General features: G+C 36.9%; 1 protein-coding gene across 40 annotated transcripts in view; it reads left to right on the top strand.

Annotated features, from left to right (window-relative positions):
• The window catches only part of NRXN1 (neurexin 1), a 1,121,298-nt gene that overhangs the window by 658,963 nt on the left and 436,718 nt on the right, over positions 1 to 25,617 (top strand). The gene's annotated exons all lie outside the window — the stretch shown is intronic.

Consider the following 25,617-nt stretch of genomic DNA (forward strand, 5'->3'; position numbering starts at 1 on the left):
GGTATATTAAAAGATGTTTAGAATGGCATCCAATATGTCATGAATGCAAGTGTATATATAGAAAATATATCTATAGTTACTTTCACTAAGATATAAACAAATTTTTATGCCCACAAAATTGCACTTATTTTTAGGGCACTGGTGTCAACAGCCACCTCTTCAAAGAAATTATTTCTTTTGATCCATTTAGTAACTTGATCCCAGCTGCATAAAAATAGACTTTCAGCATTTCATTTTTCCACAGACTGCTGATGGCTGCATTCCATAACTTAAGAAATCTGTCAAAAGGAAGGCTGTGAAACTCAAAAGCTTTTACAGAAACCTGTTGCACTTGCTAGCATTCAAACTGGAATTATTTGAAATCCACAAAATATGGATTTGAAAATATAGCTTTAAAATATTGTGTAGGATTCTTGATTCTATATTAGATATTAACTGTTAAAAATTTCATCACATAAAGATCACCATGCAATCAGTAATTACATAGTTTTATGGTGATTTTAATATTTTCTTTTTGATCAAACAAGGTCAGTCACTTAAATAAATAGAAAATGTGCCCAGGAGTGCTGTGTTTATGAGTGCTGTGGTTGATAATAGTAGCTTCAGTGGAAGCTCTTAGTTACAGCAGTGAACATCTTGACCACTTGGCAAAAACTTTCCGACTCTTCCACTTATGTCTATGAGTTTATTTATGATGATTGGTAGTTCTTTGTGAGATTTTGGTGCTTTATTATTTAATTATAATCCCAGATTTTATCAGTCACACACAAGTAAGAGAACAGGCAAGTAAAAGGAAGCCAAATGAAATCATCACCCAATTTTATTTATTTATTTATTTATTTATTTATTTATTTATTTATTTATTTTCTTGAGACAGAGTCTCACTCTGTCCTCCATGCTGGAGCACAATAGCATGCTTACTACAGCCTTGAACTTCTGGACTCAAGCATTCCTCCTGCCTCAGCCTCCCGAGTAGCTGGGACTACAGGTGTGCCCCCACTACAGCCAGCTATTTTTTTTCTTCTTTTTGAAATAGAGACGAGGTCTTGCTATATTGCCCAGGCTAGTCTTGAATTCCTGAGATGAAGTGATCCTCCCCACCTCGGCCCCCCAAAATGCTGGGATTACAAGTGTGAGCCCACACCCAGCCTCCATCGTGTAATTCTAACTACCATTTTATGTGTAACCCTAACCCTTTCAATCTCTACCTTCCAACTGCATCATTTTGAAGCAAATCTGGAGCTTTTCCTTATCTACCTGCAAATATTTTAATGATAACGTTTAAAATACAAGAACTCAAAATCAAATAATAATCACAATAACTTTGGGACAAATTTGATGATATTAAAGCCAAGACCTGCAAATGATTTTAATACCATCCTCAGTAACCCCTACTCCCCAGGATTCTCAGAAAACAATACAGAATATGTGACTAGCCTGTCTGTCTTTCTTTCTCTTTCTTTCTTTCTTTCACTCTCTCTCTCTCTCTCTTTCTTTCCAAATTCAGGACTTTCTATAAAAATTGAATTAAATCACCCAATATGACCTTGAAATTTAAGTGAGGTTTCTTTACAAATCTGAATTTTTATCACTCTTGTTCTTATATCTTCCTGCAAGTGACAGTATGGGAGCTAGGGAGCAGAAGAGTTCAATTAGCGATCCCGCTGCCGGGAGTGGAAGAGGCATATCAACAACAGTTTTTATCCTGATCTCACAATCTCAGAGTCTTCTACCTAGATCTGAGGCAAAATAATAATATTAATAATAATAATAATAAATAAAATAAATCTGATATGGACATCCTGGTCTTTAGGTAAAACAGTCAATGCCCTAATTTAAGTAATTATATTAACTCCTCCTTGGGGTGTGGTTTGGCTCACAGGGAACCAGGCACTGGAGGCTCTCATAGAGGAGAATGAGATCATATTACCCAAGAGTCTACACTCATACTTGTTGAGATGTTAAAACACAGAGTAAAGTAGAGATTTGCAGAAAATTGGTTAATTAGATCAACATGGTATAGCAATGCTCAATGTGTGTTATAAGGAACAATGCTGTTGTGGGGTGCTAATGGATGTCATTAAAAAGAGGGGTTCTTGGAGACTAATATATGTAATTTGCAGTGGGAATCCCAAGAAGCAGGTATGGTAAGGTGTGTTTTTGAAGTGTATTCAGTTGTTGGCCTTTTATCTTTTCTGAGCATTTGGTAGGATCAATGTTGCTTCTAACAGTCTTTGGGGAGTGCTGGTGTAAATAATCAATACAGAAATGAGGATTGAATTTTTCATGTAGTCCGTTTACTGTGTTTAAATTATTTGCATGATTGTTGCTACATCACTAAAGTTTGCGGTATGAGAGAGTATTCAAAAAAAAAAAAACGTTTTTTGGAACTTTGTAATCAAGTAAAGCTGGTGAGCATTTTTCTGACATTTGAAATAGAAAAACTTTATACTCTAAGTCATCTTTGCTGTACTCATTTTATAAATCTGAGGTTTTTTATTCTTTGTTTCTGACTCAACCTCTGGGCAAAGTACTGGATTATTCATCTAAATAAAAGTGCTTAATGTTTCTCTTTTGGAAATTGCCAATGTTTATTTAGGTGAACCTCATGACTATTAAAGTTTGAAATGTGATTATCTAGAGTTGGGTCTGAATGGCCAGCTGCATATTTTTTACTTTGTTGCATTTCAGGTGGAAAACCTACATGAAAATCATTAGGCTCTGATCTTCCCAGTTAGACCATAAAATACCATGATTTCCCCAGCAAAAAGAGAGAACACATCCACCGGAAGGAGATAGTCATCAACAAGTCAGATCACAAGTAGAACATTGTTTTTAAGTTTTTTGTTATATGGATTTTAGAGAATACTGACAAACTGAAATGTGTTTCTTCCAGCTCTAAGTTTCTTGAGTCTAGAGTGGTGACTAGAATATTGAGGGATCTTGGCTCTTATGACCAAAGAAGAAATGTAACAGGAATTTACTTCAAATATATGAAAGACATTGGAGGAAGCAACAGTGATTTTGTTTCTCATGGCTACAAAGGGTAGTACTTAGACCAATGTGAGAAGGTATAGGAAAGAAATAATATGATTCAGCTATATGAATACCTTTTTAATTCGAGCTTTGAACCATGATAACATGAGAGTTGGTTGGTTATCAATTATCTTAAGATACAAGGTAGAGTTTGCATACTATCCATCAGAGTTATTATTTAAGGAATCCATTTATTGGCTGTAAGCTTGGATTACATGACCTTTAATATTTTACCATATTTTATAAATATAAAAATATCTTATAAGTTACACTTGCAACAGTAACTGTCCCAGCTGTGTTGAGGGACATTTTGAGGGTCTGATAAAATTATGGATCCTCTTTCCATAAAAATGCACAGATGAAAAAAAATACACAGATGTGCACACACAATTTGCATAAAATTTTGAAGGTTCATCCTTCCCTTGAAGCTTATTCATAGATCCCAGGATAAAAATCTGGTCTATAATTTAATTAACCTTGCAACTCTGAATAAATCACTTAACTCAACTGACCACATAATCCCCATAATTAAGGTGTAGTGATTAGACAATCTTTAATGTATATAGGTCTTTCTGTTCCTAAAAATAAAATATTTGATTTTTTGTTAGAAAGAAATTCTTGAGTACAAGGCATATTCTCAGGATAATCAAATGGAAATGGAGAGCAGGGGTTTTCTCAACATTGATAATATTGAAGCCTAAAGAATAGAGGCAATAAAGCTTCATTTCCCTGTTGCTTTGGATGTAAGCAACATGTTCTTAAGTCTCAATTTCCACCTTTGACTTTTGGCTATTGGTAATAATAAAATGAAAGCACAGAAGGTTTGTGTGGGAGTTAGACCTCAGTGGAAGATAAGGAATGCCCTTTGTAATAAAAGACAATTGGGCACCTGGGTGAGTCCATTTTACAGCTCATTAACACTGCCCTCAATCGACAAAGATCATTGCTAAGTTTATCCATTTGAAGTAATTATACTTACATATATATACAATCATTCATGTGCATGTTGACATGGAAATGATTTCCTTGGATTGAATTTGAGGAGGAAAAATAGTTACCAGCACTTCCTTAGTATCACAGATACTAAGGACAGATTTGTTGTATGCCAGTCATTTGTGACCTGTCTTCAGTTCACACAAGACTGTCTTTAGTAATCTCAAAAATATTATAGGAGGGTAATTTTCAGTCTTAGCAAGAGCAGAGCAAAGGAATTAAGTCGAAAAGATTAGGAAGAGACTTCATTAGCACTTTTGAATTCATGTTCGTTAAAGCAAAGGAGTTTTCTGAATAACAGCTCCCTTGTATGCCTCCCAACCATAAATTCATCTTCTCTTTCTGTTCCTCTTCCACCACCTTTTCCTTTCTCCTCCTTAACATAAACAATTATTTATGGTACATTCTAGGAAGTTCTTAGTGCTATAGAAAAAAATTTAGAAGGAGATACAGAGAACTGTCTGCAAAGGACATCAACCCTCAAGGTATTTACTAGCTAGTGGCAGAGAGAGGACACCTTGAGCAAATCAACATCTCTTTGTTGTTTTTTATAGATACATACAGACATGCCAGAAAGCATCATTCTAACAGCAGCACCAGATGTTTACGAGCACCTGTTCTGTGGTAGGCCTTAGGCTAGCAAACATTTGTGAGCATCGGTGTTGCTCAGTTTCTTGTTAAGAATGCAGATTCCTAAGCACACCCTACAAATTCAGTAAGTCCAGGATGATGTACAATATTAAAGCATGGTTTTATGGGAAAATGTTATAAGTGGCTGGCAGGCTGCATTTTGGGAAGAAGAAAAACACCTGCTGACAAAATGGAGACTCAAAACAACATCAAATGTGTACCCTGCCCTAATGTATTTGCAGTATAGTTGGAGGGACAATGTACATGCAGAGATAGAATAACAATACATGGAAACTAAAATCATGCCAACAAAATTGCAGAGAAAACAAATGAAGAGAGTGTAGGAGTAGATAATGGAGTCTCAATGAAAAGAGGTAGAAATTGAGGTCAGCTTTCAATAAATAGAGTAAATTTCTTTTATGAAGAGATACATTTACCTTTGCTATTAGCCATGGCCATTATTCATTTTATATTTTCCTTTTGGCCTTTCTTCTACATTCTCTAATTTGCTTAGTTCACACTACAGTCTCCTCCCAATGGTGATGTAGTGGTTCTCTACCACTCTCCTCCAGCCCTACACTGGGAGATTAACATGACCAGTCTTGGTACACTTAGAAAGCATCAGAGTTCACAGAAATGGGTAGAAGAGACACTGATCATTACTTCGATTAGCCACTCTTCCTGGAGCTGTAGGTCAGAAGTTATTTCAGCATCACTTACTATAAAGATGCCCGTTAGCTTCAGATATGTAGGTGTTTGAGACAACAGGGAATATTATGGAGGGAAATTACAGTCAGAAATCAAAAAGAACATCACAAACTGGCTACTTTTGCAGATTGAAAGAACATAAGGTAGCTGTCCATCAATTCTACCAGAATATAGACGACAAGTAACACCATGACATTATAAATTATTTGAGCCTATTTATTTGGAAATATAGGATTTGTTAACTTCCTGTAAGATCAATCCATGTGATTTGGCATGGAAGAATAAGAATTATTGCTGATAAAAACTCTTTATACTTATGATCAAATAGAGTACACTTTAATAAGCTTAATCTGAAACTGATAGTTTGGTAGATACAGTGTTAAGTGTGGAAGTGTTTAATAAAAAATATATAGGCTATATATAATACACAATAAGTAAATGTATTCATTCGTTTTTTTTGTTTATTTTAAATGTGCCTTTTATAGACCCTTGTCTGCGGTTGCTTTGATTTTTCTCACCACCCACCTCTTTCTCTGAGCTAGACATATGAATGAAAATATATAGGATTATAACCATAAGTCTATTTTCTTATTAATGGTTACCTGACTCCCTGGGAAGGTACTTGGTGATGAGTTATTTGCCTAGTCAGGGTACACCCAAATGTATCACAGTGTCAACGACGTTTTGCTCCTTCCCTTCCACTCTTACATGTGAATTTACTCTGTTTTCTTGGCTGACAATTAAACCTAAAGCCATCTTGTTATTTATTACAGATGATATAATTTCTTTATCCAAAGAAATATTCAGAGGCAAGATCTTAGGCAGGGGAATAAATCAAAAACTCCCTGTGGGAATGTAGGTTAGTTCCAAACCCCCACTCGTTTGCGTTCTGGAACCTCCACTTCATGTATGTTGAGTATCATCAATATGTGCTTCCTTATTAACCTATTTCTACCTATTGGCCTTTCCTATAGTTTCAAGGCCAATAAAAAATTAGCCTACTTCTCTTCTATATGAACCTTGAAGTATTTGAGCATGTCTATTCTATCTCCTTTACTCTCTGTTACTTTAGACTGAATAGGGCTCTTATAACCATCTGGTCACTCACCTGTTTTTCAAAGTATCTTTTAAAATGAGCACATGGCATGTCCAACATACCTCATGTGTGTCTTATGCAAAGTTCAGAAAAATGATTATTACTCTCATGATCTGGGTACTAGAATTCAATTCATACAAACATTTCTGCTAAAAGGTCCATCAAATTTGCCTGTTACATTTTTGTTTAGTAAAAATCCCCAGGTTTTTTATACTAACAACTATAGAATTAGGTCTTCCTCATCCTGTGCTTATACTATTTTCTCAATTCTTCATACAGGATTTTTTTTTTCATTTATGCTTGTTAATGTTTCTTGCTCTAAAGAATTTGGGAGTCTGATAAGGAGTATATCCCACCAGTTGAAAATGTGTTTCATGAGCTCTACCATAATTTAAACAATCTTCTGTCCTGTATGGGTCCTCTGGAATCTTCCTAGGTAAATTTTGATTTCATTTGCATGAACAACATGTGCACAAAAGAAAGAGCAAGCTAGATTTAAGTATTTATCAGGACCTTTGAGGACTCTAGGAAGCAATGACAAAGACACTCTTTGCTAAGTGATGTAACTATTGATCTTATGCCACAGTGGTTTTCTAGCTGCCCAAATCTAGAACTCGTTGCTTATATACATTTAATCACGGTGTGATGCCCAAGAATTAGGGCAATTGAAACTGTTTAGATAGACAGGTAATTGTATGTGTACATCAAACTTAATAGTGGCCTTGCAGAATGACAGAATATTAAACACAAGGGAAATTTTGGATCAATATTTGTTTCTTAAAAACTTCATAAACAGCATTTGCCAAATAGGTGGTAAGCACCTGGTCAATAAGCGAGTCTTAGTTGTGCACATTGTTGCTTTGGAACTGTCTAAGTATGAAAATATATTAACTGAGGCGAGAATACTCATTCAGCTCCAGTTAGATTCCATTTGCAGGGCTATTTCTGCACGTTAGAAGGTGGATATGCTTTCATGGACTTCAAGAGAGGATGGGGATCTGCCCAGCTCAGGATGAGGAGGCAGTAAGCCCAAAGACTTGTTTCCTCAATTTAAAACCAAACCCCCCAATCATTTATTTCTGAATGAGCCCAGGGCTTGGTACAGATCCTGTTGCAGAGTAAGTGCTCAATAAATATTTGCTAGATAAATAAATAATTTGACATATTGATAATTAAATTGATGAAAGAATGTATGGCAGGCTGCACTTACTCACATGTAGTTGTATTACCTGGGAAGATGTGTTTCTTACTAATAGGCCCATGTCGGAGACCTCCTGGTTGAAAGTGTGTCTTCATTAAGCTCTAATTCTCTTCTACAGGAAATGGATATTCTTTTCCTTTTTTATGGCATGTTTAAAAAGGGGACTATAGGTGCATTTCTTTAGTTCCATAGTATTATTTACTCAACAGCATTTTCTTCTGTTCAAGAGATGAGGATAGCCTTATTCTCCTTGAGTTATTATTTCTAATGGGCTCCTGTATTAAAGAAAGTACCTTAACTTTCCTAAAATGCATGTGGATCTGGAGAAACCCAAAGCAAATAATATGTTCCCTACTTTCCTTAAGGATAAATGTCTCTCCCAGACGCCTGGAGGCCTCAGCTGGCTTACTCACCCATCTAAGTAATCATCCTTTCCAGAAAATAGTTATATCCATTAGGCATCTATTTAGCTTCCAAAACCTGAAGACCTGACTTATATAGGATTAAACTGATAATTTATTTTTCAAATTGAATAAGAAGTCCAGAGGTAGGTGGCGTAGGGCTGGTATAACTCCTGCAGGGAGACATCAAACATTTAAGCTCCTTCTGTCTTCTTTCTTCTCCATCCTTAGTGTGTGATTTTTGACCTCATGATCTCAGAATTGGTATTGTCATGGGCATTCACTCTGCATTGAGAGCAACAGGAATAAGGTTTTATGGCAAAAAGTGGTGGGGTGGGGGAGACAGTCTACCAAAACCTACCTTTAAGAAAATATTTTCCTAATTATGTAAATTCAATTTACACTTTTTCAAGATTAACTGTGTCACAAGGGCACTCTCCCTCTAAGGATGTTTTGGAAAGCAAGTATTTTTAGTGGGACATATTGCTACTCTGTGCACTTCCCCCTCATCCTTTCAAATGGTTCTACTTGCCAGAAAGAAGGCAGAATGGATATTGAATACTGAACTAGAATCACTCTGTCACAACAGCCTGTCTAGGTTGATAGCCCCATCTAGTGAGCCAAGGACAGGGCTGCTCCACGAATATTACAATTGAACAGTCACTGATTTTTAAGATGAATCTTGGTGTTTCTATATAGATACTACCTAGTAATTTATAGGAGACTATTGAATTATTTAGTCCTGGATCTGAGTCTCATTACAAATTATTTCATTTTTATGTATTTTTTAATCTGGGAAATCTCAACATACTTTCCATTCTCTAATCTGTCAGCAAATCCAACTCGGGATGTAAAAAAAAAAAAAAAAAAAATGTCCAGCCCAGAAAACCCAGTGGATTCAAACCTTATTTACCCAACTAACCTATTCTTATTATCTACTATTGGATTAAGGGATTTATGTTGGGTGAAAGTAACATTCATCCCTCCAAATTTCAGCCATACTAAATGACTTCAACCTACTTCTAAGGTAATTTTATTGTAATGGACAAATTATATTCCACTTGGCTACAGACCTGCAGTCGTCTAATTTGTTTTCCCTGCATAGTTCCTTATTCTATTTCATCTTTGCAAAGAATTTGTAGTGTGTTCAATAGATTGTTCACCAGATTTAGAAAATATTACTCCAGTTATATGTAAAGCAAGAAATGTCTGCTATGTTAATTTACTTATTTGTTTGTTCTTACTGTCTATATAGGATGAGTTCAACAATGACTTAATAGCATCAGAAGTCTGACAAAGCGGAAAAAAGGCAATTAAAATAGTAGCTAGAACTTTGTCCGCTAATCACCTACTGTTACCTCAGGTATCTGTCAACAGTGTGATGGGTTTTAAGACATTAAAAACTGGGCAACTCAGGAATAAGCTGAAATAAATTATAAGGTTTTATCAAAAACCTATTATTTAGCTATGAAGACTTTTTGTTGTTAATTATATGGCATAAAAGTCATTCACTATAGAAAATTTGTAACTTTCTTAAACATACCTCATATAAGCGATAAACCTTTAAAAATGAACTGTGAAAATAGACTCATGATTTTCCTTCCTCACATTTTATACATGTACTATTATTTTCCTTTATTATTTAAGAGTAGGTTTTATTCCTCCATGAATGTAAATGCATTTAAAATTGATTAGGATTTTCACATGACATTTCAGAGTAGTTTTCTGCTACAAATTTTCTCAAATCTGAATTTATTACCAACTGATAGCAGTGGTTAATATCAATGTGAACCTAAACATTAAAGCAAACATTTGCTGAAATTTACATAGTTTTCAATTTTCTAATGCTAGCGAAAGTGAACTGCTTCAAAATAAAAATCGCCTATACTTTTCCTGAAAAAAAGAAAAAAAAAGCTTCATCTATCAGTTCAAATTCTTCGTTGTTAAGCTAATTATCTTTTGCTTGTGTAGCAGTTTAATTTTTGCCATGCTGTGTAAAGCCTTGCTCAAAGCAGTACAACATAAAGGAAGTTTGGTTTTTCTTTTCTTTTTTTCATTTTCCTTATCTTTTCTATTGATTGGCTGAGAGGGTATGTGTTTGGGGGTCTCTTGCAGTTTCTCTAGAGACTATTTATGTAAATTGAAAAAATCAGTATTACTTGGAAAAATAACTAAAACTTTGATTTAACAGTACAAAAGAGGGTACTATCTAATCCCTCAAGTAGGAAATTGCTTTTCTTCATGATCCATTGCTTTCATACTGTTTCTGGCTGCTACTGCCAAAAGAGAAAAGACCCACCTTTACTATTCTTTTACCATGTCTGTTTTCTTCCCTCTGCAAAGCTTGGCAATAAATAATAGTTGAAATGAGCAAATTTAAATAATAATAGTAAAAGTGCATGACTGATAAGATCATCAGGTCTCAATTGGACAACTGTGATTATACAGGAGAGAAGCAGGAAAGAATTGACAAGGGAACATAAAATGGGAAATTAAGAATTTGGCATAATGTAGCAATGAAGATGTGACTTTTTTGTAGCTGTTTTATATGCTACTGTAAATATTAGCTGGAATGGGATCACACATGCTCCAAAATTGGTGATTTTTCTGAAGGAGGCAGGTTTTCTGTGAGATGCTTTGAATTTTATTTTCAACAAATGCTAAATCAAAATGCTGCCTATGAAGAGATACTGATTTTGTTTGTTTACAGTTGATCTTTCACTGGCCATTAAACTATGTAGTTTTAACCGCAATTTAAGCTGGTGTTTGCTAATTTTTAAAAATTATACTTTAAGTTCTGGGATACGTGTGCACAACATGCTGGCTTGTTACATAGGTAAACATGTGCCATGGTGGTTTGCTGCACCCATCAACCCGTCATCTACATTAGGTATTTCTCCTAATGCTATCCCTCCCCTTGCTCCCCAACCCCCGACAGGCCTCAATGTGTGATGTTCCCTTCCCTGTGTTCATGTGTTCTCATTGTTCAACTCCCACTTATGAGTGAGAACATGCAGTGTTTAGTTTTCTGTTCTTGTGTTAGTTTGCTGAGAATGATGGTTTCCAGCTACGTCCCTGTCCCTGCAAAGGACATGAACTCCTTCTGTTTTATGGCTGCATAGTATTCCATGGTATATATGTGCCACATTTTCTTTATCCAGTCTAATATTGATGGGCATTTGGGTAGGTTGCAAGTCTTTGCTATTGTGAATAGTGTTGCAATAAACATACATGTGCATGTGTCTTTATAGTAGAATGCTTTATAATCCTTTGGGTATGTACCCAGTAATGGGATTGCTGGATCAAATGGAATTCCTAGTTCTAGATCTTTGAGGAATCGCCACACTGTCTTCCACAATGGTTGAACTAATTTATACTCCCACCAACAGTGTAAAAGTGTTCCTTTTTCTCCACATCCCCTCCAGCATCTGTTTTCTGACTTTTTAATGATCACCATTCTAACTGGCATGATATGGTAGCTCATTATGATTTTGATTTGTATTTCTCTAATGACCAGTGATGATGAGCTTTTTTACATGTGTTTATTGGCTGCATAAATGTCTTCTTTTGAAAAGTGTCTGTTCATATCCTTTGCCCGCTTTTTGGTGGAGTTGTTTGTTTTTTTCTTGTAAATTTGTTTAAGTTCCTTGTGGATTCTGGAGATTAGCCCTTTGTCAGATGGATAGATTGCAAAAATTTCCTTCCATTCTTTAGGTTCCCTGTTCACTTTGATGATAGTTTCTTTTGCTGTGCAGAAGCCCCTTAGTTTAATTAGAACCCATTTGTCAATTTTGGCTTTTGTTGCCATTGCTTTTGGTGTTTTAGTCATGAAGTCTTTGTCCATGCCTATGTTTTGAATGTTATTGCCTAGGTTTTCTTCTAAGGTTTTTATGGTTTTAGGTCTTACGTTTAAATCTTTAATCCATATTGAGTTAATTTTTGTATAAGGTGTAAGGAAGGAGTCCAGTTTCACTTTTCTGAATATGGCTAGCCAGTTTTCCCAACACCATTTATTAAATAGGGGATCCTTTCCCCATTGCTTGTTTTCATCAGGTTTGTTAAAGAACAGATGGTTGTAGATGTGTGGTGTTATTTCTGACGCCTCTATTCTATTCCATTGGTCTATGTATCTGTTTTGGTAGCAGTACCATGCTGTTTTGGTTACTGTGACCTTCTATAGTTTGAAGTCAGGTAGCGTGATGCCTCCAGCTTTGTTCTTTTTGTTTATGATTGTCTTGTCTATACAGGGTACTTTTTGGTTCCATATGAAATTTAAAGTACTTTTTTCTAATTCAGTAAAGGAAGTCAATGGTAGCTTGATGGGAAAAGCATTAAATGTATAAATTGCTTTGGGCAGTATGGCCATTTTCACGATATTGATTCTCTCTATCCATGAGCATGGAATATTTTTCCATTTGTTTGTGTCCTCTCTTATTTCCTTGAGCATTGATTTGTAGTTCTCCTTGAAGAGGTCCTTCATATCCCTTGTAAGTTGTATTCATAGGTACTTTATTCTCTTTGCAGCAATTGTGAGTGAGTGGGAGTTTGCTCATGATTTGGTTCTTTATTACTGGTATATAGGAAAGCTTGTGATTTTTACACATTGATTTTGTATCCTGAGATTTTGTTGAATTTGCTTATCAGTTTAAGGAGTTTTTGGTCTGAGACAATGGGATTTTCTAAATATACCATCATGTCATCTGCAAACAGAGCTAATTTGACTTCCTATTTCCTATTTGAATACCCTTTATTTCTTTCTCTTGCCTGATTTTCCTGGCCAGAACTTCCAATAATATGTTGAATAGGAGTGGTGAGGGAGGGCATCCCTGTCTTGTGCCGGTTTTCAAAGGGAATGCTTCCAGCTTTTGCCCCTTCAGCATGATATTGGTTGTGGGTTTGTCATAAATAGGTCTTATTATTTTGAAATATGTTCCACCATTACCTAGTTTATTGATTGCTTTTAGCATGAAGAACTGTTGAATTTTATTGAAGGCCTTTTCTGCATCGGTTGAGATAATCATGTGTTTTTTGTCATTGGTTCTGTTTATGTGACAGATTAAATTTATTGATTTGTGTATGCTGAACCAGCCTGGCATCCCAGGGATGAACCTGACTTGATCGTGGTGGATAAGCTTTTTGATGTGCTGCTGGATTCGGTTTGCCAGTATTTTATTGAGGATTTTCGCATCGCTGTTCAAAAGGGATATTGGCCTGAAATTTTCTTTTTCTGTTGTGTCTCTGCCAAGTTTTGATATCAGGATGATGCTGGCCTCATAAAATGAGTTAGGGAGGAGTGCCTCTTTTTCTATTGTTAGGATTAGTTTCAGAAGGAATGGTACCATCTCTTTGTACCTCTGGTAGAATTAGGCTGTGAATCCATCTGGTCCTGGGCTTTTTTTAAATTACTGCCTCAATTTCAGAACTTGTTATTGGTTTCTTCAAGGATTCGACTTCTTCCTGATTTAGTCTTGGGAGGGTGTGTATATCCAGGAATTTACCCATTTCTTCTAGATTTTCTAGTTTATTTGCATAGAGGTGTTTATAGTGTTTTTTGATGGTAGTTTGTATTTCTGTGGGATCAGTGGTGATATCCCCTTTATCATTTTTTTATTGCGTCTATTTGATCTTCTCTCTTTTCTTATATATAGTCTGGCTAGTAGTCTATCTATTTTGTTGAACTTTTCAAAAAACACCTCCTGTTTTCATTGATTTTTTTGAAGGTTTTTTTGTGTCTGTCTCCTTCAGTTCTGCTCTGATCTTAGTTATTTCTTGTCTTCTGCTAGCTTTTGAATTTGTTTGCCCTTGCTTCTTTAGTTCTTTTAATTGTGATGTTAGGGTGTTGATTTTTAGATCTTTCCTGCTTTCTCCTGTGGGCATTATGTGCTACAAATTTCCCTGTAAACCCTGCTTTAGCTGTGTCCTAGAGATGCTGGTACATTGTGTCTTTGTTCTCATCGGTTTCAAAGAACATCTTTATTTCTGCCTTCATTTCGTTATTTACTCAGTAGTCATTCAGGAGCAGGTTGTTCAGTTTCCATGTAGTTGTGCGATTTTGAGTGAGTTTCTTAATCCTGAGTTCTAATTTGATTGTACTGTGGTCTGAGAGACTGTTTGTTATGATTTCCGTTCTTTTCATTTGCTGAGGAGTGTTTTACTTCCAATTATGTGGTAAATTTTAGAATAAGTGCTATGTGCTGCTGAGAAGAATGTATATTCTGTTGATTTGGGGTGGAGAGTTCTGGAGATGTCTATTAGGTCTGCTTGTTCCAAAGCTGAGTTCAAGTCCTGAATATCCTTGTTAATTTTCTGTCTCATTGATCTGTGTAATATTGACAGTGCGGTGTTAAAGTCTCCCATTATTATTGTGTGGGAGTCTAAGTCTCTTTGTAGGTCTCTAAGAACTTGCTTTATAAATCTGGGTGCTCTTGTATTGGGTGCATATATATTTAGGATAGTTAGCTCTTCTTGTTGCATTGATCCCTTTACCATTATGTAATGCCCCTCTTTGTCTTTTCTGATGTTTGTTGGTGTTGGTGTAAAGTCTGTTTTATCAGAGACTAAGATTGCAACCCTTGCTTTCTTTTGCTTTCCATATGCTTGGTAAATCTTCCTCCATCATTTTATTTTGAGCCTATGTGTGTCTTTGTACATGAGATGGGTCTTCTGAATACAGCACACTGATTGGTCTTGACTCTATCCAATTTGCCAGTCTATGCCTTTTGATTTGGGCATTTAGCCCATTTACATTTAAGGTTAATATTGTTATGTTTGAAATGATCCTGTCATTACTATGCTAGTTGGTTACTTTGCCCATTAGTTGATGCAGTTTCTTCATAGTGCCAATGGTCTTTACACACATTGGTCTTTCACATTACAGTGATTGGTAACTGATTTTTCCTTTCCATATTTAGTGCTTCCTTCAGGAGCTCTTGTAAGGCAGGCCTGGTGGTGACAAAATCCCTCAACATTTGCTTGTCTGTAAAGGATTTTATCTCTCCTTCACTTATGAAGCTTATTTTGGCTGGATATGAAATTCTGGGTTGAAAATTCTTTTCTTTAAGAATGTTGAATATTGATCCCCACTCTCTTCTGGCTTGTAGGGTTTCTGCAGAGAGATCTGCTGTTAGTCTGATGGGCTTCCATTTGTGGGCAGCCCGACCTTTCTCTCTGGGTGCCCTTGACATTTTTTCCTTCATTTCAACCTTGGTGAATCTGATGATTATGTGTTTTGGGGTTGCTCTTTTTGAGGAGTATCTTTGTGTTGTTCTCTGTATTTCCTGAATCTGAATGTGGGCCTGTCTTGTGGGTTGGGGAAGTTCTCCTGGATAATATCCTGAAGTGTGTTTTCCACCTTGGTTCCATTATCCCCTTCACTTTCAGGTACACCAATCAAATGTAGGTTTGGTCTTTTCACATAGTCCCATATTTCTTGGAGGCTTTGTTCGTTCCTTTTCATTCTTTTTTCTCTAATCTTGTCTTCATGCTTTATTTTGTTAAGTTGATTGTCAATCTCTGATATCCCTTCTTCTGCTTGATTGTTTGGCTATTGATACTTGTGTGTGCTTCACGAAGTTCTCGTGCTCTGTTTTTCAGCTCCATCAGGTCATTTATGTTCTTCTCTAAACTGGTTATTCTAGTTAGCAATTTGTCTACCCTTTTTTCAAGGTTCTTAGCTTCCTTGCATTGGGTTAGAATATGCTCCTTTAGCTCAGAGGAGTCTGTTATTACCCACCTTCTGAAGCCTACTTCTGTCAATTCGTCAAACTCATTCTCCGTCCAGTTTTGTCCCCTTGCTTGCAGGGGGCTGTGATCCTTTGAAGAAGAGGAATTCCGGTTTTTGAAATTTTCAGCCTCTTTGCACTGGTTTTTCCTCATCTTCGTGGATTTATCTGCCTTTGGTCTTTGCTTTTGGTAAACTTCGGATGGAGTTTTTGCGTGGTCGTTCTTTTTGTTGATGTTGACGCTATTGCTTTCTGTTTGTTAGTTTTCCTTCTGTTTGTTTTCCTTTCTGTTACTTTTCCTTCTAACAGTCTTCTGCAGGTCTGCTGGAGTTTGCTGGGGGTCCACTCCAGACCCTGTTTGCCTGGGTATCACCAGTGGAGGCTGTGGAACAGTAAAGGTTGCTGCTTGCTCCCACCTCTGGAACCTTCGTCCCAGTGGGACACCTGCCAGATGCCAGCTGGAGCTCTCCTGTATGAGTTGTCTGTTGACCCATGCTGGGAGGTGTCTCCCCATCAGGAGGCACGGGGATCAGGGACCCACTTGAGAAGGCAGTCTGTCCCTTAGCAGAGCTCAAGCGCTGTGCTGCAAGATCTGCTGCTCTCTTCAGAGCCGGCAGGCAGAAATGGTTAAGTTGGCTGAAGCTGTGCCAACAGCCGCCCCTTCCCCCGTGTGTTCTATCCCAGGGAGATGGGAGTTTTATCTATAAGTTCCTGCCTGGGGCTGCTGTCTTTTTTTCAGAGATGCCCTGTCCAGAGGGCAGGAATCTAGAGAGGCAGTCTGGCTACAGCGTCTTTGTGGTGCTGTGGTGGGCTCTGCCCAGTCCAAACTTCCCAGCAGCTTTGTTTACATTGTAAGGGGAAAAACACCTACTCAAACACCACCTCAGTAATGGTGGACATCCCTCCCTACACCAAGCTTGAGCATCCCAGGTCGACTTCAGGCTGCTGTGCTGGCAGCAAGAATTTCAAGCCAGTGGATCTTAGCTTGCTGGACTCCAGGGGGATGGGATTCGCTGAGCAAGACCACTTGGCTTCCTGGCTTCAGCCCCCTTTCCAGGGGAGTGAATGGTTCTGTCTTGCTGACGTTCCAGGCACCACTGGGGTACAAAGAAAAACTCCTGCAGCTAACTTGGTGTCTGCCCAAACAGCCACCTAGTTTTGTGCTTGAAACCTAGGTCCCTTGTGGTGTAGGCACCAGAATCTCCTGGTCTGTCAGTGGTGAAGACCATGGGAAAAGCCTAGTGTGTGGGCTGGATAGCACCATCCCTCATGGCACAGTCCCTCACCGGCTTCCCTTGGCTAGGAGAGGGAGTTCCCTGTCCCCTTGTGTTTCCTGGGTTATGCGACACCCCACCCTGCTTTGGCTCACCCTCCGTGGGCTGCACCCACTATTTAACCAGTCCCAGTGCGATGAACCAGGTACCTCAGTTGAAAATGCAGAAATCACCTGCCTTCTGCATTGGTCTTGCTAGGAGCTGCAGACCAGAGCTGTTCCTATTTGGCCATCTTGCCTGGGAATCCAGTGTTTGCTACTTCTAAAGCAAACCACTGTGAATTGGGCTAAAACAATTTCATTCTTAATATTTGCCTTATAAATTTTATTAATGCATGAAATTTTACATTGCACAGAAAATTGGAAATTTGCCCCTCCCTTCAATATGAGAACAGCACATAAATAAATAAAAATATGCCCAGGCGCAGTAGCTCATGCCTGTAATCCCAGCACTATGGGAGGCCGAGGTGAGTAGATCACCTGAGGTTGGGAGTTCAAGATCAGCCTGACTAATGTGGAGAAACCCCATCTCTACTAAAAATACAAAATTAGCCGGGCATGGTGGCACATGCCTGTAATCCCAGCTACTCAGGAGGCTGAGGCAGGAGAACTGTCTGAACCCAGGAGGCAGAGGTTGTGGTGAGCTGAGATTGCCCCATTGCACTCCATCCTGGGCAACAAGAGTGAAACTTAGTCTCAAAATAATAATAATAATAATAATAATAATAATAATTAATAAATGTATTATTTATTTGTTTATGTAGAGATGGGGTCTCTCTGTCACCCAGGCTGGAGCACAGTGGCCTTATCATTACTCACTGCTGCCTTGAACTGGGTTAAAGTGATCCTCCTATGTTAGCTAGCACCACAGATATATACCACCATGCCTCTACAAAATTTTTTTTAATTTTTTGTAGAGATGGAGTCTCCTTATGTTGCTCAAGCTGGTCTCAAACTTGTAGTCTCCAGTGATCCTTCTGTCTCCGCCTTCCAAAGTGCTAAGATTTCAGGCCTGAGCACCTGGCCCAGTTTTCATCATTTAAGGGCATTGGTAGTGAGGCGTTTGTTTTTTCTATTTGATTAAAAAAAAATCTTAAGTCTAGATATTTTCTTGTATCTCTTTGATTAGGTGCCTAAAGCAATCTCAAGGTAAACTAGTTCATTTAAAAATAACATAAGAGGCAATCATCAAATATGCTTTAAAAAAATCATCAGATATGCTTTGTTTTAATACCTGTCATGTGTTAAATATTGAAGACCACACCATATGTCTAATGAAAGCTTCATTAGGAAGACATTAGTAGATTAATTCCACTTTCTGCGTGGTTTATTTTATTTAGAATGCAATAAGGTAAGTTTATTACTTTGCAGGCATAATGTTTTCTACTGTACTTGAACACAACCAGGAACAATTCCACAGAGGTCTGTGGATCTACCAACACCTGTCAAGATAAACACACAGTTCTCCGGGGGAATCATCTCAGCAATAGAACAGAGAAAATGTGAGGGAAAGTAATTCTTTTACAAAAGGAAAATAAGACAGTTTTAAAAAAGCAACATTGATTAATAATTTTTCAAAATGCCTCAGAGGTCATATATTTCTTATACAGTTATCAAAAAATTTTGTATCTTTTAAGAATAAATATTTTGGAGCATATACTTCTTATTTTAAAATCAATATTCTAAGAGACTTGAACCATTGGAATAATTATGCAATTTCAATTGAGCTACTGGAAATTTTTCCAACTCTTATAGCTAGTCTTCCCTCATCCATCCCAGAAAAAAATATTAGATGATAAGTTTTGCTATAGTAATATTATTTGAATGGTTATAGTGAAAATGGTGACAGTGTTTCCATTATAAAACCCTACAGTTAAGAATTTATAAGTTGGCTATAAATGTTTGTTCTGTAATTCAACTTGGCAGCAAGCATCTTAGCTTGGCAGTACTTTCTTTTTTTTTATGAAGTATGGAAAAGAAAGACATCTGTTTATAACATGAGTAGGAAAATATGACAATGAATTCCATCATTCTTTATAACCAGCTTACTTAGCATTCAAATTAAAATTAAGCCTAAACTTCTTATATATTTTAGATAATAAAAATAACTCACCAATAAACCTGTAAGGGTAAATTGAAGAGGATTTGTTTCATTTCTCTGTTGGCTTTGGTGATTTTAACCACTAAACATGGTGATAGACTTAACCAGTTGCTTTGATCATCATTTATTCTGCACAATAGTAATGTGAATACACTGTTACATATCCTCACTCTTTTTTTAGGTATTTGTAATATTCTACACTTGAGAAGATAGCAAAAAAATAACAGAGTTCAGAAATTTTTCCAATGGAGAAATATATATTAACATTTGATAGAAGAATTAATGCAATACTAAGAGACGAAGGAAGTAGAAAAGATAGTTTTACAGAGAGAATAGCATGGGATATGTCAAAGTGAAAACAACAACAACAAAAAGCGTCCAGTGTGTTTTATGGAAGAGTGAGAAATTCATGTGGCTGGAGCCTGGGGCGTTTGTGGGGAAAGTGGCAGAAGTTGAAATGGAGGTAAAACAAGAGCCATGGAGGCACATTTTAAAGGGCTTAATATAACATGCTACAGAATTTTAATTTTACCTGGTAAAAAGGTCTTGATAGTAGAGTAGTCGTACCAACTTATCTATAGTATTAACATCAAAATATCTCTGACAAAATGTGTAACCTAACAAATATATATATATATAAATTTGTATATATAAATATTATATATGTGTATATATATGTATATATATGTAATATATATATCCTGAATTCCTGAATTGGGTGGGGATTAGATTATAGACCCCAGATAGAGATTCAATTTGAATCGCATGATTAAGTTCCTCTCAGTGCATTCAAATTGTAGTATATGCTCCACAACATATATTCGCAAAGATAAACCAAATTGGTTTATGCTCTGAGTCCTTGGACATTCAGGAAATTAAATATATGGTACATGATTTCTGGTTCCTGGTTTGAGTATCTGTGTTTACCAGAGAATTTGGAAATTATGTTTAGTCTTAATATTACCCTAACTTGCCTTAGAGTTGTCCTTCGACTTCTAGTTGTTCTCAACAATCTCATGCTTCTTTCTGCAGTGATAGACGTGTATGATAGACAGTGTCTTGGAATTCAGGCACACAGATCCCAGGTTGTCAGTTCATGGCATTGATCTTTTCTCTAGCTGATGCTGGTTGGACTGGAGGCCTGATATGCCCAGAACTGAAAAGGACTTTTTAATTTTTGTTCTTGTTTAGTTTAGTTTAGTTTTGTTATGGTGACTATTTGGATGACCAGTATTAGGAATTATATGGAAAACAATATTATCATAAATTCTGATTTATTTTCTCCCTACCATAAAACAAGGGGAAAAAAAACCCATTTCAGAAAACAACAGCAAAAAGCTAGTGTGTGTGTGTGTGTGTGTGTGTGTGTGTATATGCACTCTAGACACTAAGGTAGTGTATATATAGATACACACACATACTCTAGGCACTATTGTATTTTAAATGCTTTAAATTTGTCAACTCATTTAATCCTCACAACAACCCTACAATTAACCTTTTTTACAGATGGGAAAACTGAGCTTAAATAACCTGCCCAAGGCCACATAGCTAGCAAATTAGTAGAAGCAAGAATTGAACCCTAGTGTAGTGTCTGAGTTCCTGCTCATAGCCACTGGTAAGGCAACAAATAAAAGAGCTGGAATACAAAAGATGAGAAGGAAAATAGAATATTTTTTTCTAACTATAGTAAAGAGAATTTATAGTTACATGGTGTGAGATGAGAACAAATAGGTTTATATAATAGACATCTTGAAGTTTTTAAAGAATGCTTTAAAGAAGAGAACTGGGAACAGCACTATTATCTATGCTTAGGGAACACTGATCTGGCTGTAGTTATATTGGATCAACTAAGGGGAGGTGAGATCATTGGTAAGGAGCTTAATGAGAAAGCTCTCCATGTGTTAGTTAATAAAACCTGAAACAAGGACCTTGGCATTCCTCTGGACTAGCAGCTTCAGCATCACTTGGGAGCTTGTTAGAAATGCAAATTATCAGGGTCCTCCAAAGATTAAGGAAATCAAAAGCAAAGCAATCTGTGATTTAACAGCCCTTCTAGCCCCTCTAGTGTATCTCCTATGCACACTAAAGTTTGAGCAACACAGATTTAGAGAAACACAGGCTATGGTAATAAATTAAGAAGTGGCTGAGCTTGACTATAGACTGAGTGGGAAGACTTTAGAATATGGCCAAATTAAAAACCACATCGCAGCTCATTATCTTTATGTCTTTGGCATAAAGTACCTATGAATAAAGAATAAATAAGCTAAACTAAGTACACATGAATAAAGAATAATAACATATTTATTATGTGTTTAATAGATTTTAGAAATGGTTCCAATTTCATTACATTTAGCATTATAATCATTTTCCAGATGAGGAAACTGGGACAAGGGGACCTTAAACTCAATGTCACATCAATAAAAACAATGAAGCTTGGATTCATGCTCACAGTCAGGCACTCCAGTCTCATGTTGCCACGCTACATTATGAACACATTGAAACTGAAAGAGCATGAGCCTAGGAAGTGTTTGTCACCAACAGAAATCGGTTGAAACAATTCTACAAACTATATAAGCTGACAGTGATTAAAAGATGGCATATTATTGGTTGGTGCTCCTGTGATGCCTGCAACACTTGAACTTGCAGTTATAGTGAAATCTCTATGACCCTGACTTGGTACTTAAGCACCAAGTTGTATGCAAGCCACCAAAAATGAAATTTTTATTAAATCGGATGAAAAACAAGATAGAGATTATAGAATATTTCAGAGCTAAACACAACCAATCTTGACTTGAGTAAATCTAGTCATGTTTCCAAGTCAAACTGCACATCTAGGCTTTAATTCAATTTGAGTGACTTGAGTACCGCATTGGCTCATCTTGATCCCCAGCACTCCCTCTGATTTGTTATATCATTGTGGGGGAGGTAGGTAATAGCTAAGTTGACTGAATTCACCAATCTATATCTATGACTGGACTATCGGTGGTTGGAGGTGAAGGTGTTCGTCAAGATAAGTAAACACTTCATAAATAAACCTGACTTTTCTGTAACACAAGTTTATCATCCGAATAAGAAAAAGATTGCAATAAATCTCCAGAGATGCTTTTAGCCTGGCATTATTATTATTATTATTATTATTATTATTATTATTATTATCAATGCTCTTACTCTCATTTTCTGATCTTACTCTTAGGGACCTGCAGTAATCCAGAGGGGTAACAGGATCAGGGGTTTAGCTTTACAACTCTCCAGAACAAACCCTCTTCTGAGTCTGTCCCTTTTTATTGACTCTCAGTTCCAACTCAGAAAAGTAGGTAGATGGATATGTGGGGTCTGCTTGTCTTTACTTTATGGGGATACTGGTAGAAATGCAAAATGCAAGACTGACACTCTTCTCATTTTTAATTTTTAAAATATTAGTGCTGCCTGTGGATTTTAATATACTTCCCCTCTGCTGATTTTAGTGTCTACTTTTCTATTTAAAAAGCTTAATACTGAGCTTTAAGGGTTTCCAACTAAGCTTAAGGAAAATATGAAAAGGATGAAAGTGTCTGCCTGACAACCATCCTGTTTCTTGAGACAAAAAGGTTGATTTTTGCAATATGAAGAAATAACTTGAAATGGCCTGTCCTTTCCCATTTCTCCAGAATCTCCCTCTTCCACTCACTCTGCTCTTCCATCTCTTTCTATTTCTTTTGTCTTTTCCTTTCAACTTTCAAATCCATGTCTCATTTCTTAACTGTTGTTCCACTTAGGCTACCTGTATTCTTGTTCATGATAAATCATCAGGCGTGAGTGGGCTTAAGAAAGCTTAGCACATACAGTCCTTAGGTTCTTTTAGGTAGATCTCAGTGGCCATGGTTGTTGGCAGCAACTGAGTGTGAACCCCGTTTCAAAGAGTTCACACAGGTACAGCTCATAATGAATTCAACACCAAGACCAACTTCTGCTACAGATCTAGACATTTATTAATGAGTAGGCACAAAATTTTTTTTTTCATTGTATGATTTTTTTTTCTTTTATTATTATTATTATTATTATTATTATTATACTTTAGGTTTTATGGTACATGTGCGCAATGTGCAGGTAAGTTACATATGTATACATGTGCCATGCTGGTGCGCTGCACCCACCAACTCGTCATCTAGCCTATTCTAGAAGCTTGGGGAAGTTCCAGCTCTTCATTCTTTTAGGTACCTGAAAAAAATGTCTCCCAGAAATGGTTTTCCTGAAGCAAATATGACAGTATTTCAACAGCAGCACCCACCTCACCATCTCTCAGAATTAAGTGATTAAGAACTGTTAGGGATCAACAATAGTACCTACCTCATATCATTTTGTAATGATTATGTGAATTAATTCATTTAAATCACTCAGAGTAGTGTGCTAGAAATAAGTGTTAGTTTTTATTATTACTATTATTATGGAACCATTCCTCATAATAAAGGGTGAAAAGCCACTTAGAGTCACATGCTCTATTTATGTAGAAGTGAGGTGTGTTCAGGTAAAATTTAGTTAATTCACGCATCTTGCCTATTAATAATTTCACAAAGGATTAACTTCTTCCTAACTTCCATTGGACCAATTAACAAGCCCTTAATTTCATCAGTGATAACTTATTTTCAACAGATATTATAACTAATGAGCACAGCCACATCATAATTAGAGATGATAGTAGCCCAAGGCTTCTAGAAGCCACCTGTGTCTTCTGTAATTCTGACTGAGGTGTTGGGGCATAAATTCCTGATAAAGGCTCTGACACTCTTGGGGTACAGACAGCGTTAAGAAACACTTACATCACACTGTCTGTGCTGAATTTTTTTAGAATACATTACAGTTAGCCAAAAACCATGTTTCCTCCAACCAGTTCTTCAATCACCTGAGAACAATTTGTGAGATGCTGCCTCAGTTTCCCTTAGATAACAAAATTGCAAGCACAAAGACTGACTAGCTGAAGAGACACAAATTAATGGGTACACACAAGCTTTATTTGCTTCATCCAGATTACTCATGTTTTTGCCCACAATACTTTTTCTACACTATCTAGACAGGGAGTTGCTCCTTGTTCCACAAAATTACAAGCATTTATAACAAATATTGCTGTATTCGTATCACAGCATACACCCTAGAACCTCCTAAGTATTGCAAAGGTGCCCTAGACATCTGCCTGGAAGACTACAGCTACAATTTCTTCTTTTGAGGCAGCCATAAGTATTTTCTCTTTAGCTCTTGAGACTTATTTAAAACTAAGATTTCTGGCCTATCCGTTCTCTAACCCTGCCTTTATCTCCCAAGGCCCCAGACAATATAAGACGGGGGGGGGGGGGGGTAGTGGGGGAGGAAGGGAAGCATCTTCCTAATTGAATGCTCTTGGGAAAGTTATTCACAATCTTCTACGCTTATTCTATTTCTATGGCTTTTCCTTATACCAATCACTCTCCAATGTCCCAGCCCTATCCATTCCTAGCAATCAAGAGAATAACAAATACAGTTGATCCTTGTTATTTATTTGTAGCCTGTGGCACTTTGGTGATCCTTAGCAAACACGTAGAGAATGGCAAACGTTTGTGTTCCCAATGCACGTGTTCCTGGCTGAAGTTGAACAAGACTATTGGCTTCCTTCTTGTTTCAGCTCTCACACTGTAAACAAGTGCGCTATTTTAGGTCTTTTTAGCACCACGTTTTTGTGTTTTACGTTGGTGACTTTGCTGTTTATAATGGCCCTCAAGCATAATACTAAAGGGCTGTCTAATGTTCCTAAATGCAAGAAAGATGTGATGTGCCTTATGGAGAAAATACATATTAGATATGCTTCTTTCAGGCATGAGTTAGAGTGCTGCTGGTCATGAGTTCAATGTTGATGAATCAACATTATGTATTAAAGAAGGTGTCATTATCATTCAGAAACACACAAAACAAGGCAATGGATTGATTCAGTGATGAAAATGTGATCAGAGGTTTGCAGGAACATAGCCCTGTATTTCCCCATAGAAGCAATGGTTCAGTATTTGCTGATTCAATGTTCACAGGGACTTTATTTGCCACAGCTACTGTGAATAATGAGAACTGACTGTAAGTACTAAGAGACTAGATATGTTTCACATATGCTGGACACTAGAGGGAGTAGGAATGAAGACTTGACTCTTGTCCCCTTCAGGAATCTACCATTTATTTGGGGAGGGAAGGACAGATTAACACAATATATGAGGGTATTGGAGACCAATGCAATGTTCTACGTATCTTTTAGATGGAAGGCAACTGAATGTATTGTGCATGGTGATCAGCTTGAATATGTTAGACCTGTATGAGAGAAGAGACATAACGCCTTCATTGCAGGGAGCATTTGACATATTTTAAAGAACACCAGCATTAAATATTGCATGATATCCTTTCTACCCTGTGGGATTGTTACGAAAGATAGAAACATGACTATTTTATAAAGGAAGGCACAGTGCCT

This window comes from Pongo abelii, chromosome 12 (genome assembly GCF_028885655.2).
Source record: "Pongo abelii isolate AG06213 chromosome 12, NHGRI_mPonAbe1-v2.0_pri, whole genome shotgun sequence".
Taxonomy (NCBI): Eukaryota; Metazoa; Chordata; class Mammalia; order Primates; family Hominidae; genus Pongo; species Pongo abelii.